The following is an 18,264-nucleotide window of genomic DNA, read 5'->3' on the forward strand; positions in this document are numbered from 1 at the left end:
CACCTGTCCTGCCCCAGCTCCGCTCCCGCCCGGTTGCTTTCTCTGTCTCTGTGGACCTCCTGGTGCGCTGGCCCTACCCCAGCTGGGCCCTAGGCAGAGCAGGACTCATTGCCTTGCCCCCGCCCGCCCTGGAACTTCAGCTGGGCCCAGCACAGAGAGAGCCAAGGGGTTTCTGGAGCTCTGGAGTCCCTCCACCTGCTCTCAGCACTCACCAAACACAAGCTCTGTGAACCCTGGGGACTGAAGGCTCCTTCCTCTGCCACCCCCTCACTCCTTCCCCCAGCCACTCTCCTGGGGAGGGGCCAGGGATGAGATCAGCTCAGGGAAATACTCACTGACCAGAGTTGCCCCAACAGGAAGTAGGCTATATTGAAAGGTGGTGAGTTCCCCATCATGTGAGGCATGCAAGGGTAGACTCCTAGGGCTGCTATAAGGGAATCCTTATTGTATGGGAGGGGACATTAATGGATCGAGTAAGTATAGAAAGAGTTCTTTCTTTTGTTCATTCATTCACTCCATTTATTGACTGACTCATTGATTCATTCAGAAAACACCAGTGGTATGGCATTCATTCTCCAGCCTAGAACATTCAACCGTGAGACTGTAGTCATGACTCCTGCTTTCATGGCAGGCAGAGTCACGTGGGTAAGAGGATGTGGGGGAGACACACATGAGAATGAACAAGGCCTCCAGGAAGGTGGGGTAGGAGCCGAGAGGGATCAGAGAGATTATGAGTTTTATGCCGTATTCCATGGTTAGGGAAACTGAGGCACAGAAGGATACTCATGCCACACAGAACCTGGATAACTCCCCAGAGCTTCTGGGTCCACAGTCATCCAAGCTGCAAAGGCCCCTGAGAGGAGGGGAGGCTCCTTCCAGGTGTTGGGAGTGGCTCGGGAGTGCTCCAGCAACCCACATGCCCCAAGCACTGCTTATGGGCCAGGTTGGGCTGGGGAATGCAGAGAGCACTGGGGAGAACCTGTTCTTGGGACTGACTTCCAGGTTAAGACAATCTTGCTTCGAGGGGTTGTGTGGCTGGCTTTAAGTACCAGGAAGTTCTGATCTTCACACCTGTTCTCACCTGTTCTAGTTAATTAGTGCTGCATAATTATCTCCTTTCTTATCCTTATCCTTAACAGACCCAAAACAGGAACTAAAACTATAGCCACTTTATTACGCTCAGGAATTCTGACCTGAAAGGGCACAGTAGGGACAACCTCACTCTACTCTGTGTGGTTCAGTGGCCCACCTGAGACAACTCAACTGGCTGGGGGCGGTGACACCTGCCACTGGCGGATCCACTTCCAAGATGGCTTCTGCATTCGCATGGCTGGTGTCTGGGCTGGGCTGGCTAGAAGGCTGGAACTGTCAACCAGCGCACCCCCATGTGACTCCTCATGGTGCTTGGGCTTCCTCACAGCATGGAGGTCTCAGGCTTTTGAACTTCCTTCTTAGATGGCAACTTAGGACTCCAAGTTATAAGCTATATGGCCTTTTATGAGTGAGCCTTGGAAATTACCCAGCAATACTTCTGCCACATTGTCTTGGTTGAAGTAGTCACAACCTGGATTCAAGAGGAGAGGCCATAGGGCCCACCATTCAATGGCAGAAGGACCAAGGACTTTGCAGCCATATTTAACACTGCCACACTAGCCTCCAATTTCCTCCTTTCCTCTCTGAAAATTCTACCACCTGCCAAGGTTGGGCTTAAGTTCCAAGCCAGAAAAACTTTCTGCTAATTCCTATCCCCAGTAATACTTCCTGCCCACTGCTGCATTCTTGGTTATGGTTGCTCTAATAAGTAACGGGGACAGTCATGAGTGTGATGCCCCACACTTGGCAACCATGCCCATGCGTTCACACATGTATGTTCTTCTTTGGTTCTTAGAGCAATCCTGTGAGGCATTTTAGATGGGAGAGTGGGCATCTCACATGGAGTTTTGCGGGGTGAGTAGGAGTTTTCCTGATGGACAGGGTTTGGAAAAGGGTATGATGAGCTTGGGCACATGTACAGTCGGGTGGGGCTGGAGGACAGTGTCACTGACTTGCGGCAACAGGCTTCTCAGTGGAGAAGTGCTCCACACAGTCCTCTGTTTTAGGAAGACTCCTCTGGCCCAGACAGTATGAAGACTGGAGGATGACCTGGGAGAGCTGGCACTGAGGCTCACTCATGGACCCCCACAAGTGCCTGTCTGCCTGTGCCTCCTGTGTGGTTTCATGAGTCCTTTTAACCATTATCTGGGGTGGGTATTGTCAACCCATTTTAGATGAGAAAGCCGGGCTGGGTGCGGTGGCTCACGCCTATGATCCCAGCACTTTGGGAGGCTGAGGCAGGTAGATCGCTTGAACTGAGGAATTTGAGACCAGTCTGGGCAATACAGGGAGACCCTGTCTCTACAAAAACGAACCAACAAACAAAAATTAGCCAGACATGGTGGTGTGCACCTGTGGGCCCAGCTACTTGAGAGACTGAGCCGGGAGGATTGCTTGAGCCCAGGAGGTAGAGGTTGCAGTGAGCCATGATCTCAACCACAGCACTCCAGCCTGGGTGACAGAGAAAGACCCTATCTACAAAACACACACACACACACACACACACACACACACACACACACACACACACTGCAGATGAGAAAACTGAGGCACCAAGAGGTGTTTCTGGAATCCAAACTGGGCAGAGCAGGGTTGGGAGCAGCCCTTGTCTCCTCCACAGGCAGGAAGCTCGTCCTCCCTCCCCAGCACCTCAGCTGCCCCTGCTGCCCCCACCCCTCTCAGTCCTGACCCTGTGGTCCAGAAAGGCCTCTGGAGGCCGGCTGCGGATGGCAGGGCCTCTGGCTTACACCAGTGGGCACAGGGAGTATAGTCACCTGTTCACTCGTGTCTGGTGCTCTTTGTGGCTATAGGAGGCAGAGGACAGGTGCTGGGGTGAGGAGGGCTGGCCTGAGGGGAAACTGAGTCCTGGGACTGTGGGGTCAGGGCTTAGTCTCTGCTATTGAGTGTGCACCTGCCACCCCCATGCCTGGCTATTTGGTTCTGGCTCTTGAGACAGATCCTTTGCCCACCTGGTAGCTGGCCGGCCATGGGCCGTGCCACGCCACCTGCCTGCTGCAGCCCGGCCCGGTCACCCCGAAATGCTGACAAAAGCCAGCTGCTCTCCCAGCAGTCGCTCAGCAGGCAGACACCCGGAGGCGTGATGTCTGCCCTCGTCTGGCACCGAGGCTGCCAGGAGGGCGCTGACGCAGCTCTCCCCACTCCCACTCCCAGGGGCTCTGCAGCTCCTTTCTGGAATGGCTTCCCGATGAGGTAATGCAGCTCGGAGCGCAGGAGGAGGCCACTGGGAAGCGCTGCTGGCCAGGCCCCAGTTCTCCGGGAAGATGGCTGCCGCGGCCTCCCTGCCCTGCCTGCCCGACGCCACCGCACAGGGGCCGGGCAGGCTGAGAGCAGGAGCCGGACTTCAGGCCGGATGCTTGCCAGCCTCACTCTGGAGTGGCTGGGGGACCCAGACATTTACTCATCTCCCGGCCGAGGTGGTGCAGGCCTCAGCCTGGGCCTGCAGCCTCGCTCTGTTCCTTAGAGGCCCCTGCCCTGAGAACACGCCACCCCCACGCACACGCGGAGAAACAGGGGCCGTGTCCATGGTCATAGCAGAAATCAACGTCTGTTCTCGCCCTGTGGCCCTGGGGGCAAGGGCAGGCCTCCCTCCAAATGCATCGCATCGGGTCTGGGAACAGCACCATGAGCTTGCTCCGACCTGCCAAGCAGCTTTTTCCTGGAACATGAGTCTTTTCCGGGCACAGAGCAGAGCGTTCAGGCCACCGGCCCTCCTATGCTGGTACCAGGGGGAGATGCCAGGTGGCCGAGCAAGGAGGCCCCTGGGGCTGTCCACCCAGTGTCCCTCTCAGTGCCTCTCTTGGCCCCATGAAAAGGTGGCACTCCCACCCCTTGTCTCTCCTAGCGCTGCCAGGCCCCCCCTGCAGGTGTGACCTGCCTGGTAGAAGCTGCTGAGAGGCAGGAACTGAGCAGGGAAGTGTCTCAAAGGGTGAGTCACTTCCCTCACCCACGTTTCCCCCCTCCCTGCCAGGCCCTGTGCTGGGCGGGCCCTAGGGCCACAGGAACCAGCATGGCCCGGCAGCCCTGGACCTCCCAGGTGGAAGGAAGGACCTGGAGAACTGGAAACGTCCTTGCACAGCAGCCTCTGAGTCGGAGGCAGCCACTTGGCACCTGGCATCTGGCCCAGGGGGGCCTCCTGTGGACTTACGTGGGCTCTGGGAGGTGGAGGAGGGTCACCTCCCCCAGGGGAGGGCGGAGTGGGCTGGCAGGACCCTGCTATGGGTGAGACTGGGACTGTGCTGGGCCCTGCGTTGGCCAGCAGTGTCCTGAGTGGGCCTCGGCGCCAGCTGGGCCTATTTCTGACTCGAATTTGTTGCGAAACGTCGGCCAATCCCCTGCCTTGGCTGGGCCTCAATTTCCCCATCTGCAGACAGGAGGCGCGCAGGAGGGCCCCCTGGACTCCAGGGCTTCAGCTGAATCTCCGGGTTGGAGATGGCTGGTCGGGTGCAGCACGCCCTGCAGGCACAGAGGGCGGGGCTGGCTCGAGGCATGCGAGAGGCAGCAGTGGAGCTGGGTTCGGAGTCCGGACTCCTCTGCTGGCCTCGAGTGACCCCGTGGGCCTCCTTGACCCCCTCCTTGCAGGAAGCACAGGCTCCAGCTCCTGAGAGCGGAACGGCTCCCCTCTGCTGCCCCCTGGTGGCTGCAGTGACACATGGCGGCCCAGTCCAGAGCCCGGGCACCCCCAGGACCACCCTCAAAGCCGTGAGCTCCCCGGGGCAATGGGTGTCGTAGGGCTGGGGCCACCCTTTCTGGGAGCCCTGGGTGAGAGTGTCACTTGTGGTATTTCATTGAATCTTCACCCCTCCCACACACAAGAGAAGGATGGTCATGACTGCCACTTCATAGCTGGCTTGTCAGTTTCAGGGGGCAGAGTCTGAAGGAAGCAGGGGCCGGAGAGGTTTGAAGTCAGACTTCCAGTGGAAAGTGTCCCCTCCCCTCCAGTCAACAGCCACCTGGGGCTTCAGGCTCTAGGAGGGGAGGAGTGGGTGGGGAAGGGCGAGGCTTATTATTCTTTGGGGTGTGGGGGGTGGTCACTAAAATGGGACCTGGCAGCTGGGCACGGTGGTTCACGCCTGTAATCCCACACTTTGGGAGGCCGAGGCAGGCAGATTACCTGAGGTCAGGAGTTCTAGACCAGCCTGGCCAACATGGTCAAACCCTGTCTCTACTAAATATACAAAAAATTAGCTGGGCGTGGTAGCACACACATGTAATCCCAGCTACTTGGGAGGCTGAGGCAGGAGAATTGCTTGAGCCCAGGAGATGGAGGTTGCAGTGAGCCGAGATCGTGCCACTGCACTCCAGCCTGGCCGACAGAGCCAGACTCTGTCTCAAAAAAAAAAACAAAGATGGGACCTGGCTTCCTAACTGAGGGAAACTGAAGAGAAGGGCCCAGTTCACGGGAACGAGGTGCCGGTTTGGGATGCCCCTGCAGGGTCCTAGGTGCAGGGGACAGGGCTGGGGGGCGGGGGGAGGCGCCAAGATGGCCAGACCCCCCGCCGTTCTCCTGGGGAAGAGGGCCAGTGCCCACGCCCACACCTTGGATCCCCAGGGCAGCCAGGTGGAGCCATACCACCTCCTTGGGCTTTGCCTGCAGGCCTAGGCCCTGTGCTCACTGAGCCCCCATGCCCACCAGGCCACTTCCAGAGGCCGTGCATGCCCTCTGCCCGGATCCAGGAGAGGGGCTTTCACACAAGGAGGGAGAGGCTCAGAGCCCTGGCAACCTACCCAAGGCATAGCACATGGGGCTACACGGGTGGAAGCTGGGTTGGCCACCTGAACCCCTGAGATCCTGGTATTTCCAATGTCACCATCAGAATGGAGGATGGGGGCCAGGCGTGGTGGCTCATGGCTATAATCCCAGCATTTTGGGAGGCTGAGGTGGGCGGATCACCTGAGGTCAGGAGTTCGAGGCCAGCCTGGCCAATATGGTGAAATCCCATCTCTCCTAAAAACACAAAAATTATCCGGGCATGGTGGTGGGCGCCTGTAATCCCAGCTATTTGGGAGAATGAGGCAGAAGAATCACTTGAACTCAGGAGGCAGAGGTTGCAGTGAGCCGAGATCACACCACTGTACTCCAACCTGCGCAACAGGGTGAGACTCTGTCTCAAAAAAAAATAAATAAATAAATAGAAAGATAAAAGAATGGAGGATGGGAGGGCCACACCATACAGGTGCTGGGGTCCTGGCATTTCATTTTCAATGTCACCATCAGAATGGAGGATGGGAGGCCACCCTGTGAATGGAGGGTGGGAGAGCCATGCCATGCCAGTGCTGCCTGCGTGGGTTCCCGTGCTGGGACTGCCTCTCTCATCTATCACCTCGCACCTCCATCGCTGTGACACCCTTCGCCCGCCCGCTGGGCCTCCACAAAGCATGTTTGGGCTCTGCAGCCAGACTCTAATCTCGCCCACCCACCGGCTGACTCCTGGACCCCCAGCGCAGTGCGTGCGCGACAGGACCCCGCAGAGCCACTTCCTGTTAGAATCAGAAGGGCCGTCAGCCACTAAACCCAAGTGTCAACTTTTGGTGATGGAGAAACAGATCCAGATAGAGGGAGGACTTGACCAGGCCCAGGGTGGCCAGAGACCCTTTGGACCGGGAGCGGAATCCCAGCAGCCTGTCGCTGGCCTAGCGGCTGAGGTCCTGAATCCCTGGGAATCAATGAAGGCAGGCAGGTGGGAGGCTGGAGGCCTCACAGCCCACTGAACCCACATCCACCAGCATCTCATGGAGCCTCCCCAGCCTGGGAAGGGAAGCGAATGACCCCATCACACTGGTCTGAGGGATGAGTGAGCGGCACCTGGGAGGCCGGAGGTGGGAGGCTTGGCCTGGCCAGCAGGGAGTGGGCGCCTTGGGCTGGGACCGGGTTTCCTGCTCCACTCTGTCTAGGCTTCTCCTGGGGGACTTGGCCTTGGAGGCCAGCACCGGAGGGCCTGGCAAGGCAGTCAGTCTTGCTGTCACTCCCAGTGCCATCTTGTGTCCTCTCTCCCCAGCCCCCTCTGCTGAATGACTCGAATGAACAAGAATCTGGTGAGTGAGCACCTCGGGAGGTGCATCCTGTGTGGGCAGGATTCCGACCAAGTGCTCCGACATGGAAGGAAAGAATGCACACTCAGGCAGTCTGGGTGTGACCACCTTGCTATCCTGTGATCTAGGGGATGCGAAGAGGTGACAAGACCCAAGGGGGTCGTGCTGCAGACATGCCCAGGCCCGGCCTGCATGGTCAGCCGAGGGTCCTTCAGCTGCCGGTCTCGTGTCCTCGGGTAGGATGCCTCGTGCCGGGAGCCCGGCCGCCTAGCACCCCTCCAGCCTCTGCTGACTCCAGCTGTGTGTCATCGGGCAGCTTACTCAACCTCTCTGTTTCTTGTCCTTCTGTGCCTAGGGTCATGACAGACCTTGCTTCCCAGCATGCATGGAAGAGGCCGCGAAGAACAGCTGGTGCCCAGGAAACAGGAAAGCACTGATAGGTCTCAGTGCTGTGGCTGTTGGTGATCACACCATTGGCCAAGGCGAGGGATTCACAGAGACATGGGATGGGGGCCCTGCTCCAGGGGCCTCCCAGTCTGAGGGCAGACATGTGGCTGATGTCAACTCTCCTGGGTGGCCTGGGGTGAGAGAGAGTGACTCAGCCCTGGGGGCCTTGGGGACGGCAGCCCTAGGAGGGGACTCCCCTGGCCCTGAAGAGGTGCGTGGTATCCCAGGGAGAAGGGCTGGAGGGGTACAACCCACCGCCATGCTCCGAGCACGCTGAGGGCTTGGTGTGGGGGTGTGGGGGCACCGTGGGGGCCCAGGAGAAGGTCTGAGTTTACCCTGTGGGTGGCCTGAGGCCCGAGGACTAGGAAGGACCATCTGTCTGTCCCTTGGCAGATGGCCATGGTGCCCAGGGCAACAACAGGGTGAGCTCTGCTCACATGGGTCCTGATGCAGATAGCAGGTGTCTGGGCCCCTGTCACCCCTGTGGAGTCTTCCTTGCCTTCCTCCGGGCCAGTCTTCTCAGGTCTAGTTCAGGAGCATCTGGGAGGGGAGGTGGCCTGAAAGCTTGGAGGCCCTGCAAAGCTGGCTGCAGTTAGGAAAGCTACTAAGTCGTTATTCTGGGGTTAAATCAGAACTAATCTACCCAAGCCAATGGCCGGGTCCCCTCAAGGGAGGACACTCATGACTCAGCTGCTTGAGCCTGGGGAAGTTGTGTCCCTGAGGTCCAGGAATGTGAGAGAGGATGACACCATCCACCAGGCCTGGCCCTGCGGGAGCAGCTGGTGTGGCTGCCTCTCACTGTGCCCACCCCACCCTCAACATCCAGTGCCGTCCACCTCTGGCCAAGGCCCACTCTGTTTGGGCTGCACTGTTGTCCCGAAGCCCTCCACACCCCAGCAAGAGTCTCCCTCCCTGGCCTCTGTCCCTCCATTTCTCCATCAGCGGCCACCAGGGCAGTTTTCTTTTTCTTTTCTTTTCTTTTTTTTTTTGTGAGATGGAGTCTCACTCGCCCAGGCTGGAGTGCGGTGGCACAATCTCGGCTCACTGCAACCTCCGCCTGCTGTGTTTAAGCAATTCTCCTGCCTCAGTCTCCCGAGTAGCTGGGACTACAGGCACACGCCACCATGCCCGACTAATTTTTTGTACTTTTAGTACAGATGGGGTTTCACCATGCTGGTCAGGCTGGTCTCGAACTCCTAACCTTGTGATCCGCCTGCCTCAGCCTCCCAAAGTGCTGGGATTATAGGCATGAGCCACCGCGCCCGGCCCACCAGGGCAGTTTTCCTAAAAGGGGACCATGCCTGGTCACGGTAATGGCTCTCCTGCTGCCCCTGGGGGCAGTCCAAGCCTTCAGGGCAACTCTCAGGGCTTCCAAAGCACACCCCCACCCCTCGTTTCTCCCCCCACTGCCCCTTCCCCTTTGACACCCCCTGCTGTGCTGGGCTGGGGATGTAGGATCTGAATGTGCCATCTGGACCTGCCAACCCCTCACCCAGGCTGTGCACCCAAGAGGCCGCACTGTGGGACAAAGGAGCCAGGGTGGGGAAAGGGGTGGGGGGCTGCCGCCATCTCCACTGAGGAGTACGGCCCCACCCTTGGCCTTGAGCAGCCCCCAGTCCGGCGTGTGGGACAGCCAGGCTGCAGGGGGCCTGGACCCATGGCGGTGGCTGTTGATTCAGCTGTCTGGTTGGTGCCGGCTCCCCCGCTGGGGCCGAGTCTTTCTGGAGTTAGAGCCTGCAGCCCTGTCCCCACTGAGCCAGCGTGAGGGCAGTGACCGTCTCAGAGCAGCTCTTCTCCGTGGAAGTCTTACGGGGCCCCTTGGCCGGAGACCCACGAGTGACAGCTGGTGGCCCTCTCAGCTCCCAGGGAAGCAGACAGTGTGGCCCCTCAGTTTGGGCCACTTAAGGAGCATTTAAAAACAGGACAAAGGCGTGGGCCCAGCTCAGGAAAAGCTAGGAGGGAAGGAGCCATTCTCCGGGGCTGGTGGCCAAACGGGGAGGGAGCTGCAGCCGCTGGTGGCAGGGACCCTTAGGCCTCCTACCAGTGCCTCGCACTGGCAGAGGCCATGGGCAAGTCCCAGCACAGGGAACTGGTGAACGTGCCCACAGGGTCGGCCTCTGGGCCGGGTGGAGCAGATGCAATGAGAGTCTGGGAAGGCGTAGAGAAAAGCGGCAGCATGGCTCTGAAGATGCAAGCCTGGTGGCTGCAGCATGTTCCAGTGAGGGACAGGCAAAGTGGCCAGGGCAAAGGGCGGATTTCTTGTTGCAGAAGGAGTGGAGGATGCTTCGGAAGTGCTGGCTCTCCCATCCAACGCGTCTCCTAGAGTCTCACCATGCCCCATCCAGGCCAGTGCTAATGCTTCTCCCCTGGGTCGGCTGGGCCTGTGACCACCCTGTGAGTGGGTGGTGGAGGTGCCATGGGAGCCCTGGACTGGGCTGGGAAAGCCCCTGCTTCTGCCTGGCTCTCCAGGGGTGCTGGCTGCTGGAGCCCAGCTGATACCAAGTGAGGAAATCTTGATTCTAGCCCAGCCCTGGAGCTTCCTCCAGCCGAGGCCCCCACTGCGGGGAACAGAAACCAGGCACTCCCACTATGGCCCATGGAGCATAAGAAAGTGACTGTTGTCAGCGTCTATGTTTTGGGGTAACTGGAGCAAGCTCCAAGGCTTCTCTGGTTTCCCTGGATACTCTTGCACCTTCTGGCCCATGTGGCTCAGGGCTCTAGAGGCCACAGTAGGTCAAACGAATGCCACCATCTGTGCTCACGCCAGGGGACCCCGTGTCTTTGGCCTCGATCCACCTGCATCCAGGCTTGGCCTGTATAGAGCCATCATCTGTCCAGGTTGGAAGGGGAAGGGGACGTCGAGGGGTGGGGTGGGGTGGAGGAACTTTCTCTTACAGCCATGTGAGAGGCCTGGTCTGCCCAGCGGGGTCCTGACCTATTGGTTCTCCAGGCACCTTCAGAGTCACTGGGCTGGGGGTTGGCCAGACTGAAGCGACTGGATGCTCAGGACTGTGCTCCCTCCGCACCTGCCTGACCTGCAGGGAGGCAGGAGCCCCACTGGCCAGTGGTCGGGTGAGGACAGTGGTGAGGGTGCTAGAAGCAGCCACCAGACACAAAGCCAAGTCCCTCCGCACAGGCCCCTCGTCCGGGAGGCACCCGGATGGGAGGACAGGTCTGCTCAAAGAGGCGCACACACGTGGGGCTGTGGAATGGGGTCCCTGCACAAAGCCAGCGTCTGCATCACAGGGGCAGACGGACCACCACGTCCTCATGGGGGGCTGACTTCTTTCCTTCCACCTCCTCATTTATAGGATTGAAAGAGTGACAGCTGAGACCCCGACCTCAAGTGCCCAGCCTCTTGTGAGGAAGAAGCAGGAGGCTGTCACAGGTACGGGCTGAGGGCCTGGCAAGTAGGGGCTGTTTCACCTGGAAGGCCCAGAGCCCAGGACAGTGCGATGCTCTGAATGTGTACAGGATGGGAAGGAATTCCACACGCTCTTTTCCTGTGGTATCCCCAGTCCACCATGGAAGGGAAGCGTCAGGAGTAGGATGTGGTGCCTTTCATTGTACCCATAGAATAGTAATTTGTGTAAACTGTCCCTTTCCCTCTTAGCCTCTGTTGCTGGGAAACTTGGAGTCAAAGCGGTAGGCCCGACTCTGGCTCCACTTAGACCTACCTTCTCTCTCCCTTCCCTTCATCTTTCACTTCTACCTTTAAATACATGTTCTCTGGCATCTTTGTTGCACCCCCAAATCCCTTCTGGACAAGGCGACCCCTGGTTCCTTCCTTCGAGCTCTTTGGTTCCTACAACACTTAAGATGCCCCCACCCCACAGTGGAGAATTCACTGTCTAGGAAGCGTAGCAGCCGGTGCCTGGGACGCGCCCACCCGAGCCTAGGCTTCGAATCCCTGCCCCCTACTCCACGCAGGGTCAGTGTCGCCTGGCCGCCTGCACGTCTGTTTCGTTTGTGCTCAATGCATTTTCTAAGGCAGGTGCCAGGTGGTAGCTGTCCGTGTCATTTCTGTTTCTGCTGCTGATTTGCTTGTCTGCTTCTCCGACTGCCTGGCCCCCAGGCTCCTGAGCTCAGCAGGCAGGAAGTGCATACAGCACATCCCCCACCTCTGAGCTGTCCCCTCTCATTGGACAATGCCCCTAGACGGCACCTCAGGCCTCTGTCCTGGGGGCTGTGGGAGTCTGGGGGCTGGTGGAGGCTGTCAGGAGAGGCTGCCCGGGGGAGATGGTGAGACCTGAGGGCTGAGTCGGGTCAGCCAGGGCAGGGAAGGCAGAGGAGAGCAGAAAGGTGGCTGTGAGGAGCGGTTTGGCCAGGTGGGTGGACGGCCCCTCTGAAGCCAAAGAGTCTAGAAGGTCCTTTGAACCTGTCCCTGTGAGCCTGTGCTGATCAGGCAGAGGGGACCACATGAGCAAAGGCACGAGGAAGGGCTCCTATGTGCCTGAGGAAGGGGAACAGGGGAGAAATAAGACCCAGAGGCTCAAGTGTGCTGTGCTGAAGAGCAAGGCCTGCAGGGAGGCAATGGGGAGCCACAGAAGGTTATGGGGGGAGGGTGCACAGCAGGCTTTCCGATGCTTACATTGAACACACAATTCCAATATGATTATTCACTTGAATCCAGTGACTCTTCTGGCAGTGGGCTTGGCTGTCCTTGCCTGGTGTGGGGGATGTGACTTTCTCCCCAAGGTTGTACCTCCTCCAGCCCCAGGCAGCTGCATGGTCAAGGGCAGTACCCAGCAAGGGACGATGGAGATGCCGGCCAGGGTCTGAGGTTAAAGTATACTTTGAAAAGCGTGGCTAACGTTTGAAGGCAAACAGCAAAAGAAGATTCTAGAAACCAGATCCCTGGTCAACAGGAGTCTATGTTCCAAACAGTGTCCCTGAAGACACAAACAGCCAGGGCCCCTGGGTGGGTACTGCTGCCAGCCCTAGGGAAGGGACCAGGCTAAGAGGGCTCTCAGACCCTCAGGACAGGACAGGGTGGGCTCTGCGGGCCGGGCAGGGCTGGCCTGTGCCCACCACTTGGGGGAACTCAGCCGGTGGGAGCCGTGTACAGGTACACAGCTGGGCCCTGGTGGGGGTGGGGACGAGGAGCGGCCGCAGGAGCAGTGACCCAGGCATGGGTGACCCAGAGGGGCTTGGCCCATTAAGGGGCCTCGGCAGGCCTGCCAGCCTGGAACAAGAACCCCCAGAGGACACCTGCCTCGACAGATGGTGTGTAAGGCGGGCACCCGACTGGGATGCTGTGAACGTCAGTTGCCACTGGGCACTGAACTGACTCAGTTTTCACACCTGAGCAGGATCATACACGTTCAGCTGTGGACAATGGAATCCATTTCCCACCTTGAGGCTTTTACCATCTTTCCTCAAAGGATGAGTGACCCTGGCCTCGTGGGTTGGGGTCGGGGAGGGGTAGGGGGTACAGGGTGGTGACTGTAGAGTCAGGCTCAGGGCCCAGCCCAGGGAGGCTACCGTGGGGACCAGGGGACACTTATGGGTTCCCAGGTCTGACCTCTGCATTCCCCAGTCCCTGCACCTGAGGTCTGGGGTCCAGATTCCCACAGGGCTGGTGGCGGAATTCTTTGTCTTTGGGGAGGAGTAGGCAACCAGGCATGGAGTCATTTCCTTGTAAACTAGGCCTTGGCTTCTCTCTCTTCCCCTCCCTCTGGGCGGAGAGGTGGCCGACATCTAGTCAGGGCAACTGTGGGTCAGACACTCACAAGCTGGATAACCAGATGGTCCTGAGAGTCTGCAGGGGACTGGGCTGAGTTGGGTGGGTGGAAGGACAGGGAGGGTTCTGGCCGGGGTTGGGGGGCCCGTGCTGGAGGCAGGGCGGGTCTCCATGCCCAGCCTCTGCCCCCCAGGTTCCAGTGGTGGAGGGGGTGGGGCAAGTGGAGACTGGGCGGAGGGTGGGGGTTGGGGGGCCCAGGCTTCCTCCAGCAGGCTCCGCCCGCCCCGGCAGCTGCTGCTTCCGCCGCTGGCCTGGCAGACAATGCGCTGGCGCTGGCGGGGAGCAGTGGCCCGGGGCCAGGGCCGTCCATCCCCCTAGCTACACAGGAAGACAGAACTCAGAAGACCAGTGTGTCCTGGAGTGAACCCGCTGCCCAGGCGCTGTAATTTAGGCCACAGATTCCCAGAGGAGGTGCCTCCAGTTTGAGTCAAACTGGTTTCTTTCAGCCTTAAAATGGCAGGGCCCTGGGACCCTCTGGCAGAGGGGGTGAGTTGGGAGGGATGGCCCTGGGAAAATCTCTGCCTCATCTCTCCCCTCTCCTGCAGCCCTTGCCTTCGGGCTGTGTGGGTGGCACCTCAGCCCTCCCACCGCAGGGCCTTTGCACGGCTGGGCCCCCGCCTGCAGTGCCCTCTCTTGAGGTCCCTCAAGCCTGCTGCATCTGGGTCTCAGTCCAGGGGCCTCCCGTGTCCTGCCTGCCTCTCCATCCTCGACTTAGAGCCTTTCCTGTCCCCTCTCCCCAGACACGGGCCCTGAACTGTGCTGTGATCTCCTGTCTGGGTCCTGAGGTCCCCTCAGTCATTCCTGCTCCTCCTCTCCTGCCTACTCCTGCTCCTGGCACTCTCCCCTGAACCCTCAGGGCTCAGCTCCTGTGGTCCCTAGGCACACTTTCCCCCAGCCCGTCTACCTAAGTGGCTCATGCCCCTCCATTGCCTGCACACCACGTCGCAACACGCCTGTGTGCTTGCCAGTCTCCCTGGCCCTGGAAACACCCTGGAGGGGCGGGGCCACTGCAGGAGCCCACCCCTGATGCCAGGCCTGGGCCAAGAGAAGAGGAAGGCTCTGCAGAGAGGTCCCGGGCAGGCAGCATGGGACCTGGGCTTCCCCTTCCTCAGCACAGACCACAGCTGGCCACCAGGCCGTGGACCAGGAGGGCGGCCCCACCGAGCTCCACAAAGTGGAACCGGCCCTCTGAGTCAGTGCAGAGAGCAGAGTCCAGAGTCAAGCAGCCCTCCTTGGATGGGGGCGGCCTGGAGCTCCCCTCCCTGGACTGGGATGGCCTGGAGGTCCCCTCCCTGGATCTGGGCACCCTGGAGGTCCTGGTGCCTGCCCTGGCCCCACTGCCACAGGCCAGGACTCAGCTCTGTCCCAGGCCTCAGGCCCAGCCCTGCCTGCTGCTGACCTCCTTTTGGCCTGAGTGTCACCCCCGGGGCCTTACATGGAACTTACCCTGTGCCCGCAGGTGGTTCCCAGGGCCCAGCTATCCCCTCCTCACCTCTCAGACTCAGCCAAGCGGCCCCGCTTCAGGGAAGCCCTCCCTGATCTGTCTTCGGCACTCCCTATTGCATCGGACGCCTTCCAGCTCGGAGGAGGGTGGTCTGTCTGTCTGTCTGGCCGACTGGTCTCTCTCTCCTGCCAGACTCTGAGCTTGATTTAGCAATTCATGCACTGAGGGGGACTGCTACACTTTGGTGCTGATTTTGGTATCTTCAGAGCCTCTCAGCACAGGCCTGGCACATAAGGCCCGCAGGGAGCTGCTTGTTGGTTGACACTTGCAGAATGAGTGAGCTCTGGAACTTTCCTTGATGCTCCGAGCTCGCCCCTGCCTGCCGACCCACCGCCCCCTCGCCCTGGCCACTCACAGTGCGGGGCTGACTTCCAGAGCCCTCTCCTTCCTGAGCGTGAGCTCCCAGTGGGGGAAGAGCACAGGGTGGGAATCAGCCATGAGAAGGAACGGATCACAGTGCAGTACCGATTCACTGCCCCTGATGCTACGACAGCAACTGCGGTGAGGAATCATCCAACCGGAGAAAGTAGGGGAGGGCGTGGAGAGATTGGAGCCTGTGCACACGCTTGCGGGTGGGAAGGTGAAATGGTGCAGCCACTGTGGACACCAGAGAGAAAGCCAGAGCGACCGTGGCATGAACAGGTTCCCTCCTGCGTGTCAGTCGGGAGAAGCAGCCACAGGGACTCACCAGACACTTGCACCCTGAGGTTCGCAGCCGCACCACTCACAGAAGCTGAGGGGACACAGCTCCGGCGTGCTCCCAGGGAGATGGAGGAACAGAACGGGGCCTGTCCACACCTCCTCTCTTGCCACCTCAGGGCTGGGCCTGGCCCCTTTGGTGTGCTGTGTGTCCTGGGCGGCCAATGGGGTGCTTCTGGGACCTGCAGACCCCTCAGCCCCTTGGGGACTGCAGATTCAAAAACACCCTACTTCTCATGGGGACAGCAAGGGCCTCAGATGTCATGTCCCCACCTGGTCTCAGTCTCCCAACATGGGATAGGGGTGCAGTCAAGTGTCCCCCGGTCCTACCGGGCCCTCCTTGAAGCCCCCCAGGCAGGCAGTACTACGGAGGGACTTGCCAGAATCATATGGCCCAGCGGCCTGGAAGCTGGGTCTTTGGGAATCCAGACCCCGCACTCTCCGGCCCTGTGTCTCCCACAGGCGGGACAGACTCCCCTTGTCCCAGGAGTCCCGGCTCCGCGCCCAGGCCTGACGCCGACCAGGTCCTTTCCCTGCCCTTGAGTGCCCTCTGGTGGGCTTTCTGGGCATTGTCAGGAATGAGGCGGAGGAACCAGGGCCACCCCAAGGTTAAGGACAGGGTGAAGGGTCAGAGGCCAGGGACTGGCTGGGGATGAAGAGCTGCATGACTCCTGGGGTCCTGGGGGAAAGACCTCCGCTTTCTCAGGAAGCGCTGGCGTCACTGCCCCATTGTGCAGATGGAGCCTGGGACCAGGAGGTCCCGCGTTCAGGCTCGATGTTCAGGGTCTGGTCAGGAGGTGGAAATGGGGTCGGTGGGGTCCCAGGAAGGAGCTTTCAGTGCCCTGAGGCCCTGGATATCACCAGCCTCACCTCAGAGCTGCCCCTGGGTCCTTGTCTTAGCAGGGAGCCAGGTCATCCTTTGCAGGGGACATGTGGACTCCAGCCCGGGACAGGCCACTTGCTGGCTTGCAGGCTCAGGCAGCCGTGAGAGCACAGGCTGGCCTCTCCCACCTTTACTGCCCAGCTGTTGATCTGCAACCCTGGTCCTGACTCTACCCACTAAGGAGAGAATGACCTCTCCCCTCCCCCCACAGAAAAGAGATCCTGGGACTCCAGGACTGAGAAGAGTGCCCTGAGGTCACCTAGCACCCCACTCCCCCACCCCATCACTTCCATGGAAAACTGATGGGTAAGAGGACAGCTCATGTCCAGAGACTGTAACATGATGAGGGCACGTCCAGGTTCCAAACTGGACCCAGTGGGTGGAGAAGAGGTCTTCCTCTTTTTAATTCTCTAAAACAGCACCACTACCAACAAAACACCACCATTACTGTCACTATCTCCACCATCAGCCCCCCACCTCCATCACCACCTCCATCACAATCATAACCACCACCTCCGCCACCACCACCACCATCACTTCCACCACCATCATTACTATCACCTCCACCATCACCTCCATCACCACCGTCATCACCATCACCTCCACCACCATCATCATCACCATCACCACAATTATGACCGTCATCTCTGCCATCACCTCCACCACCATCATCACCACCACCATGACCACCACCGCTACCAGTTCCTCCACCATTAACCCCCTTACCTCCATGACCACCTCCATCACAATCATAACCATCACAACCACCACCACCATCACCACCATCACCCCATCATCATAATCATTACATCACCTCCACCATCACCTCCACCACCACTACTACCACTTTCTCCACCATCAACCCCCCTACCTCCATCACCACTTCCACCACAATCATAACCACCACTTGTGCCATCTCCACCATCATCACTATCACCTCCATCACCTCCACCATCACCTCCTCTACCACCACCGCCATCACCACCATCACCATCACCACCACCATTACCACTTCCTCCACCATCAACCCCCTTACCTCCATCACCACCTGCATTACAATCATAACCATCACCGCCACCACCACCATCATCACCATCACAACCACCACCATCATCACCACTACCATTATCACCATCACCACCATCATTACCATCACCTCCACGCCTACCACTACCACTTCCTCCATTAACCCACTTACTTTCATCACCACCTCCATCACAATCATAACCACCACCTCCACCACCACCACCATCATCACCAACACCACCATCATTACCATCACCTCCACCATCACCTTCACTACCACCACCACCATCATCATCGCAAAAAGAACAACATTTGCCAAAAAAGCCCTCTCAATGGTCATCACTGGGTAGCCCATGGCAGCCGTGGCCATGCTTATGTGTCTCCCACACGTACCTCAGGCACCTCTCTGCACTCGAGGTGTTGGGCGAAGGTAGAGTGCAACAGCACTGGCCCAAGACCTTCCCGGAAGCTGTGCCTGAAGAGACAGAGACAGACACCGTGCAGTGGGTCCAGGCTGAGATGGGAAGGCAGAGAGCATGTGGAGGCAAGGGAAGGGAGCATCTAAGGTTACCTTGAACAACCAGGAGGGCTCCCTGGAGGAGGTGTCAGCCACCTCAGTAGGCTGAAGAGGAGTCTCCTGGTGAGAAGGTTGGAGGAGGGTGCTCTAGGCAATGTGCCCTAAAGAGAGCATGAGGGGTCACTAGGGACAAAGAGTAGTGGGAACCTGGACTGGAGGTCAGTGCAGGTGGGTTTGATGAGGGTGGGTGCAGGGGCTGTGCTCCTGGGAGCCCCAGGGAAGTGCCTGTAGGGGCCCTATGG

The sequence above is a fragment of the Rhinopithecus roxellana genome, chromosome 13, assembly GCF_007565055.1.
Source record: "Rhinopithecus roxellana isolate Shanxi Qingling chromosome 13, ASM756505v1, whole genome shotgun sequence".
NCBI classification, from domain to species: domain Eukaryota; kingdom Metazoa; phylum Chordata; class Mammalia; order Primates; family Cercopithecidae; genus Rhinopithecus; species Rhinopithecus roxellana.